The sequence below is a fragment of the Centruroides sculpturatus genome, unplaced genomic scaffold, assembly GCF_000671375.1.
Source record: "Centruroides sculpturatus isolate CEXI.00-Female unplaced genomic scaffold, Cexi_2.0 scaffold1811, whole genome shotgun sequence".
NCBI classification, from domain to species: domain Eukaryota; kingdom Metazoa; phylum Arthropoda; class Arachnida; order Scorpiones; family Buthidae; genus Centruroides; species Centruroides sculpturatus.
In genome coordinates this window covers 50,966-56,965 of record NW_019386192.1, presented here as the reverse complement: position 1 = coordinate 56,965, position 6,000 = coordinate 50,966, and the positions used below count along the sequence as shown (strand labels likewise).

The window sequence follows — 6,000 nt, the reverse complement described above, 5'->3', positions numbered from 1 at the left end:
AAAAATATAAAAACAATAAAAAATTATACTTCAGATGTTAATTTAGTATCAAAAACGTAAAATATTTGAGTAGCCCAAGACATAGCCAAAGATTGAAGCGCCACAGCACTGGCGAAAATTTAAATTTGCCGACTGAAATTCTTTCGGATGATTGACTTTCGGAAAATCAACGCTCTACTGTAACTGGATATTCCAAAGGTGACATTCTCTCATGTCATTATTCCATGATTTTATAGTACTAATTGATGAAAATAAATTAGAAATACAGGTTGGTAGAAGAAACTATGCAAAAGTTTTGCATTAGACTTAATAATATGATGTTCTGTGAATATTTTGGACTACTTTATGATTTAAAAAGTGATATAAATATTTCCTGTTAGATAATAACAGTGAAATATTAGTAAAATTACAGAAGCCAATTTTGCCAATTATTTTCTAGAAACAAAAAAATAAAAAAATAGGAATTAGGTTTTCTTAATTTTACTTAAAATTTTTGTTAGTTTTAAAAGATGTTTCCTCACAAAGCATGTAGTACACTTTTCTCTTTATATTAGAAAAAATTTAAACTTGTGTAAAAACAATTGAAAATACTCTTTTTATAATTTAAAATATAAAAGCACTTACAATTGCTAACAAAGTGGTTATTATGAATGAATTTTGTACTATTCATTTCAAAATCAATTATACAGTCAACTCCCCTATAACATGGTAGATACTTTATAAATCAATTTTGTACTAGTCCTTGCCAATCACAGCCCAACACATGTGAAGTTTATGGACTACAGCTATTTGAAAGATTTTCTTCCATAAAATTAAGTGATTCTAGACTAATTCGACTCAACATTTCCAAAATATGTATAATTTTTTTGGGAATAATCCGTATAAACTATGCTATAAACAAAAAATTGTAGGATTACTTACCGAGTGTGCACCGTTCGACATCGCCATTGCTTAAGCTTGTTTTCGTCACGGAGCAGCACACCAAATGGCGGGCGATTTCTGATAAGTTATTTTTCTGTGAAAACTTCATTGGACTTTGGAGACATCATTAATATAAATAATTTTTATGGCCGTTGAATAAGAAATGTTTCTTTCACAAGAAATGTATAAAATTAGACTCTATTAGTGCTGTATTAGACTTACGGTATCTAATTTACATACTGTACAGACGATGGTAAACTCAACTTACTCGCCTAAACTCTCCGTAGCATGGCACTGGATGGCGGAAAGTATATCAGCTGCCCATCCACTATTGGTCCAGATTCGACNATATATAATTATATATACAGTACCTAATTTATATATAATTAATATATAATTATATGTACAGTACCTGATTTATATATAATACTGTACAGACGATAGTAAACTCAATTTACCTGCCTAAATTCTTTGTAGTGTGGTGCTGGACGGCGGAAAGTAGTTCGGCTGCCTGATGACGTTTTACAGAATTATAGGAGTTTTTTTTACCATCGCAATTTTTTCGCTGTCTTATAGGAATCGTAATTATAGGAACCCGTGTTATAGGGGGGTTCTACTGTATTCTCAATTCTATTGTTCTGCAGTTTAGTAGTTCTTACAGTATTTTAATGGCAGTGTGACAGTAGTGCTACAGTATGGAAAATACATGAACCTTCTCTGGAAACTTGTGGATACTGACTAAAAATACATCTTACAAATAGATGATGTGGCACTTTAAAACAACTTTTTTCTGAACAAAAAATCTTTAAATTAAAAGCATTTTTAAATGTTAAAATAAAATACAATTTTTTTTATATTAAAAGTTAATTTCTAAACAAATAAAAGCCAGTCAAAAATAAATTTTCATTTATTTTTTTAATTGTCAGTTTTTATTTTTTTGTAAATAATATTGGCATTTTTTCCTAGATTTATTAATTTTTTAAAACTTTTTAGAAGTGTATGTATTGCCACCCTTCTAGTCAGTAATTTAGTAACTGTACAAGGATTGATCAAATGAAATCCATTCAAGTAAATTTATTAAAACAAATGAAACAGTATATTCATTGATATGGTATAATTAAACAAAGCAATATATGAGGAAGCCAGATTTCACTTTTGTTTGTTAAAAAAAAGTTACTGTAGGCATTTAGATATGCATCCCACTGCTTGGGGAGATGATGGATACATCTGTGAAGAATGGTGTTGGTTGGTCCTTGAATCATTGGATGACTTCTTCCTTGACTTTCATATCAGATAAAGTGTTGTCCCTTAAGAGTGTTTTTTAATAGTTCGAACAAATGAAAGTCATATGATGATAAATCGGGGCCATAAGATGGATAGTGCAGAACTTCTCAACATTTTCATGCTAAACCATTTGCACAGCGTTCGCAACATGCAGTCGAGCATTGTAATGCAACAAAATCATATCATGTGATAGCATGTCTGGTTGCTCATTCTTTGACTTTATGCAGCTTGTCCAATGTTGTATTGTAGCAGTTGGCATTGATGCTCATGTGAAGGTCTTTAAAGTCCACCAGCAAAGGCCCTGCAATGTCAAAAAATGCAGTCTTCATGACCTTACGAATGTGAGATCCGACCTCAGAGTAAGGCCAAAATTTTTCATTTTTCCCCTAAATTTTCGACGTATGTGAAATAAATTTGTCGCTTCCTCGTTAAAATAACATTGTTGGAAAAAAGAATCAAATATCGATAGAAACTTATAACTTTCATCGTTAATATAAACATTCAACCCTCGAACAATGACATTCTTCTGCTGCAAGACAAAAAGTTTATTGTTGAAGTCCGAATTCGTCATTTTGTTTTGGTCCTGGGAACAACTTTAACCTCCACACCTGCAGGACCAACTCTACCTCTCACAATAGGGGATCACATGACTAATTCCCCAGCCCGAAGCTATAAAAGCAACTTCTTTCCCCCTTTTCAGGGGAGTCTCTCATCTACGGCTGGTCAAAAAGGATTAAGTCTCGGAGGATTTTAACTTTGTGCGTCAATCGGAAGAATAAGAGCATAAACCTAACATCTACGTTAAAATATACTAGAGGTATGGAGCATTAAATCTAAACTCTCTCTTCACAAGTTAGGAGCTAGCGAACTAAATTCATTTTTCCAGACATTAGATTTTGTAATCGTTTTTTTTTTTTTGTTAATCTAATAAATCGTTGTTTCCATTGTTAAATGGTGTCATTTACTCGCATATCACCTATGCCTCGTCGACGACCCCTCTCACTTCCTCTACGTGACCTAACAAAAAGAATCCCGACCCTTCGGGACCGCATTCGAAATTTAGCCATCTTGACAAGTGAGTAGGTTTAACGACCTGTAGCCGAAAAGGGAGAGTCGACGGTACCCGACCTCCCTTGCGGTTCACACAAGCATAAGCCTGTGACTTGAATTTTTTGTGTGTTGGTGAGCCAAAGTGTTTCCATTGAATGTTTGCTTATTTTTGGCTCAAAGTGGTGTCATCATGTTTTCACTTTGAACAGATTCTGAATAACTTTGGTTATGTTTTCAGTACTCTGCACCAAAAGCAAAACATGCAAGATGACTGAACTTTTTCCTGCTTATTCATTGGTGTATGCTTATCATGCCACGTGTCATCGTGCTTATCATATCATGACATTATTTCCCTCTTCTTGTGCTGGACCACATGACACAGTACAAATGGGTTTTATTTGATCAATCCTTATACTTTATTTTTATTGTATTTTGTAGAATACTGCTATTTATATTAATAGTTATGCTGCTTTCAGTTTTTATAGATTGCCTTTTGAACATTTCCATTTTTTATTAATAACCCTGTTTAAATAATCACTTTTAGTTTTCTAACGTTTTTCTTATAATGAATGCTTTAATGTATATATATATTATTATTATTATGTTGGGTTTTGTGAGTTATACTCGGTTCACACCGGTGGCTGTGTACTATGCCAGACCAAAGTCAAGGCATAGCAACCAAAACAAAACTAAAATTAAATAAGTGTGTCAGTGTGTGTGTCTGTATTCAGGAATTTCCTAACAATGTGGCATGTATTCAATATAGTGGCCTTCTGTAGTGTGATGTATGTATTTCTATTCAATTGTAATGTTCCCAGGCTTTTGTGTAGTGTGTGTGGTATCACACCTGTACAGGAGAGAACAACAGGTACAATAAGCACCCTATCCATCCTCCACAGATGCCTTATTTCCTGGGCGAGTTCTGTGTACTTGCTAATTTTTTCAGTGCATGTGTTTTGTACATTGTGAGTGTTTGGAATGGCTATGTCTATAATGTATGTGATTTTATTGTGTTTGTCAATGAGTGTGATGTCTGGTCTGTTGTGGTAAATTGTTTTATCTGTGATTATGGCTCTGTCGTAGTACATTTTGTGCATGTTGTTTTCCAATACTGTCTGTGGAATATACTTGTAGTATGGTTTGTGAATGCCTACCAATTTGTGTTTGTTTGCAAGCTCTTGGTGTATTATATTTACTACTTGATTATGTCTGTGTAAATAATCTGTCTGTGCCAAGAGCTTGCATCCAGAAGTGATGTGTTGTATAGTTTCTGGCATGATGTGACATTTTCTGCATGTGTCATTTGTGAGTGTTATATCTTTGAGAATGTGTTTTCTGTAGTTTTTAGTATTTATGACTGATCCTGTATGGCAATCATGAATCCTTCTGTCTCCCCAAAGAGGCATCCCCGATCTAACCAGCTGTTTGACGCAGTTTTGTCAGGTCATATGTTTTTTATGACCTGGGCCAGGTCATAAAAATGCCTGCCATGGAGTGCCTTTCGAGCCCACGATTGCTTGATGGTGTCTATACTTTTTGTGTGTTGTGTCATGTCTGTATGTTGTGAGTGTAAGTTTAGTGGTGTGTTATTTGAGTCTGCTAGAGTTACTGCTTTATGTAATTGTGATGTTTCTTGTTTCCTGTAGAAAAACTCTTGCAGTGACTGTATTTGTTTGTAGTGAAGGTTAACTATGTCAATCAGGCCACATCCACCACCTTTACGTGGAAGGGTTAATCTTTCTGTAGCGGATTTAGGATGATGTTGTTTATGCTTAGTAAGCGTTGTTCGTGTTTTCCTTTGGAGTTGCTCAAGATCTGTGTGAGTCCAATGTATAACTCCAAAAGAATATGTGAGTACTGGGATGACATGTGTTTATTGCTTTAACTGTGTGTTTTGCATTTAACTGTGTTTTGAGAATACCATTTAACCTAATTTGGTATTCTTTAATTAATCTTTGCTTTATTTGTGTATGTTCTGTTAGTTTGGCCTGTTGGAATCCTAAATACTTGTAGAACTCTCCCTCTTTTATGGATTCAATAACATCTCCATTTCCAAGTGCAAAATCTTGTTTCTTCGGGATTCCTTTTTTTATGTGAAGTGTTTTGCATTTGTCTAAGCCAAACTCCATTTGTATGTCCTTAATGTATGAGTGTGTGATTTGTAGGAGTTGATGAAGTTGTTTTTGTGTGGATGCATAAAGTTTTATGTCGTCCATGTACATGAGATGTGACAGCGTAAACTGTGTTGTTTTTTCATGTCTGATATTGTAGCCATATTGCTTGTTGTTTAACATGTTGGATAATGGGTTCAGGGCTAGGCAGAACCAGAGAGGACTCAAGGAATCTCCTTGAAAAATTCCTCGCCTAATGAATATTTGGTTTGTTTGTATGAAAGTGTTACTAACCCTGAGATGCAGTGATGTTCTCCAGTGCTGCATAGTGTTTTGGAAGATTATTATTATTATTATCACTTAAAAAAATTTATTTTTAAAATAGTCTGATTTTTTCCCCCCGTCATAAATTTCTATTTGCATCTTAGCTTTATGATTTTATTAGTTTTTCTCATGCTGTTTTGTCTTTTTTACCAATTTCTGTAAACAAATGTTTGATATTCTGAATATTTTAATATTTTCAATTTAAAAGTAAAAAAAATACTACTATATAATTTTTAAATTAGCAAATGAAAATTACTCATATTAAATTAGTATATTCGTAGATAAATTGTTAGCAATATAATACTAAATA

At 33.6% G+C, this 6,000-nt stretch overlaps 1 protein-coding gene across 1 annotated transcript in view; it reads left to right on the top strand.

Moving 5' to 3' along the window:
* Positions 1-6,000, top strand: part of LOC111614019 (unconventional myosin-Vb-like) — a 93,678-nt gene that overhangs the window by 56,943 nt on the left and 30,735 nt on the right. The window lies entirely within an intron of this gene.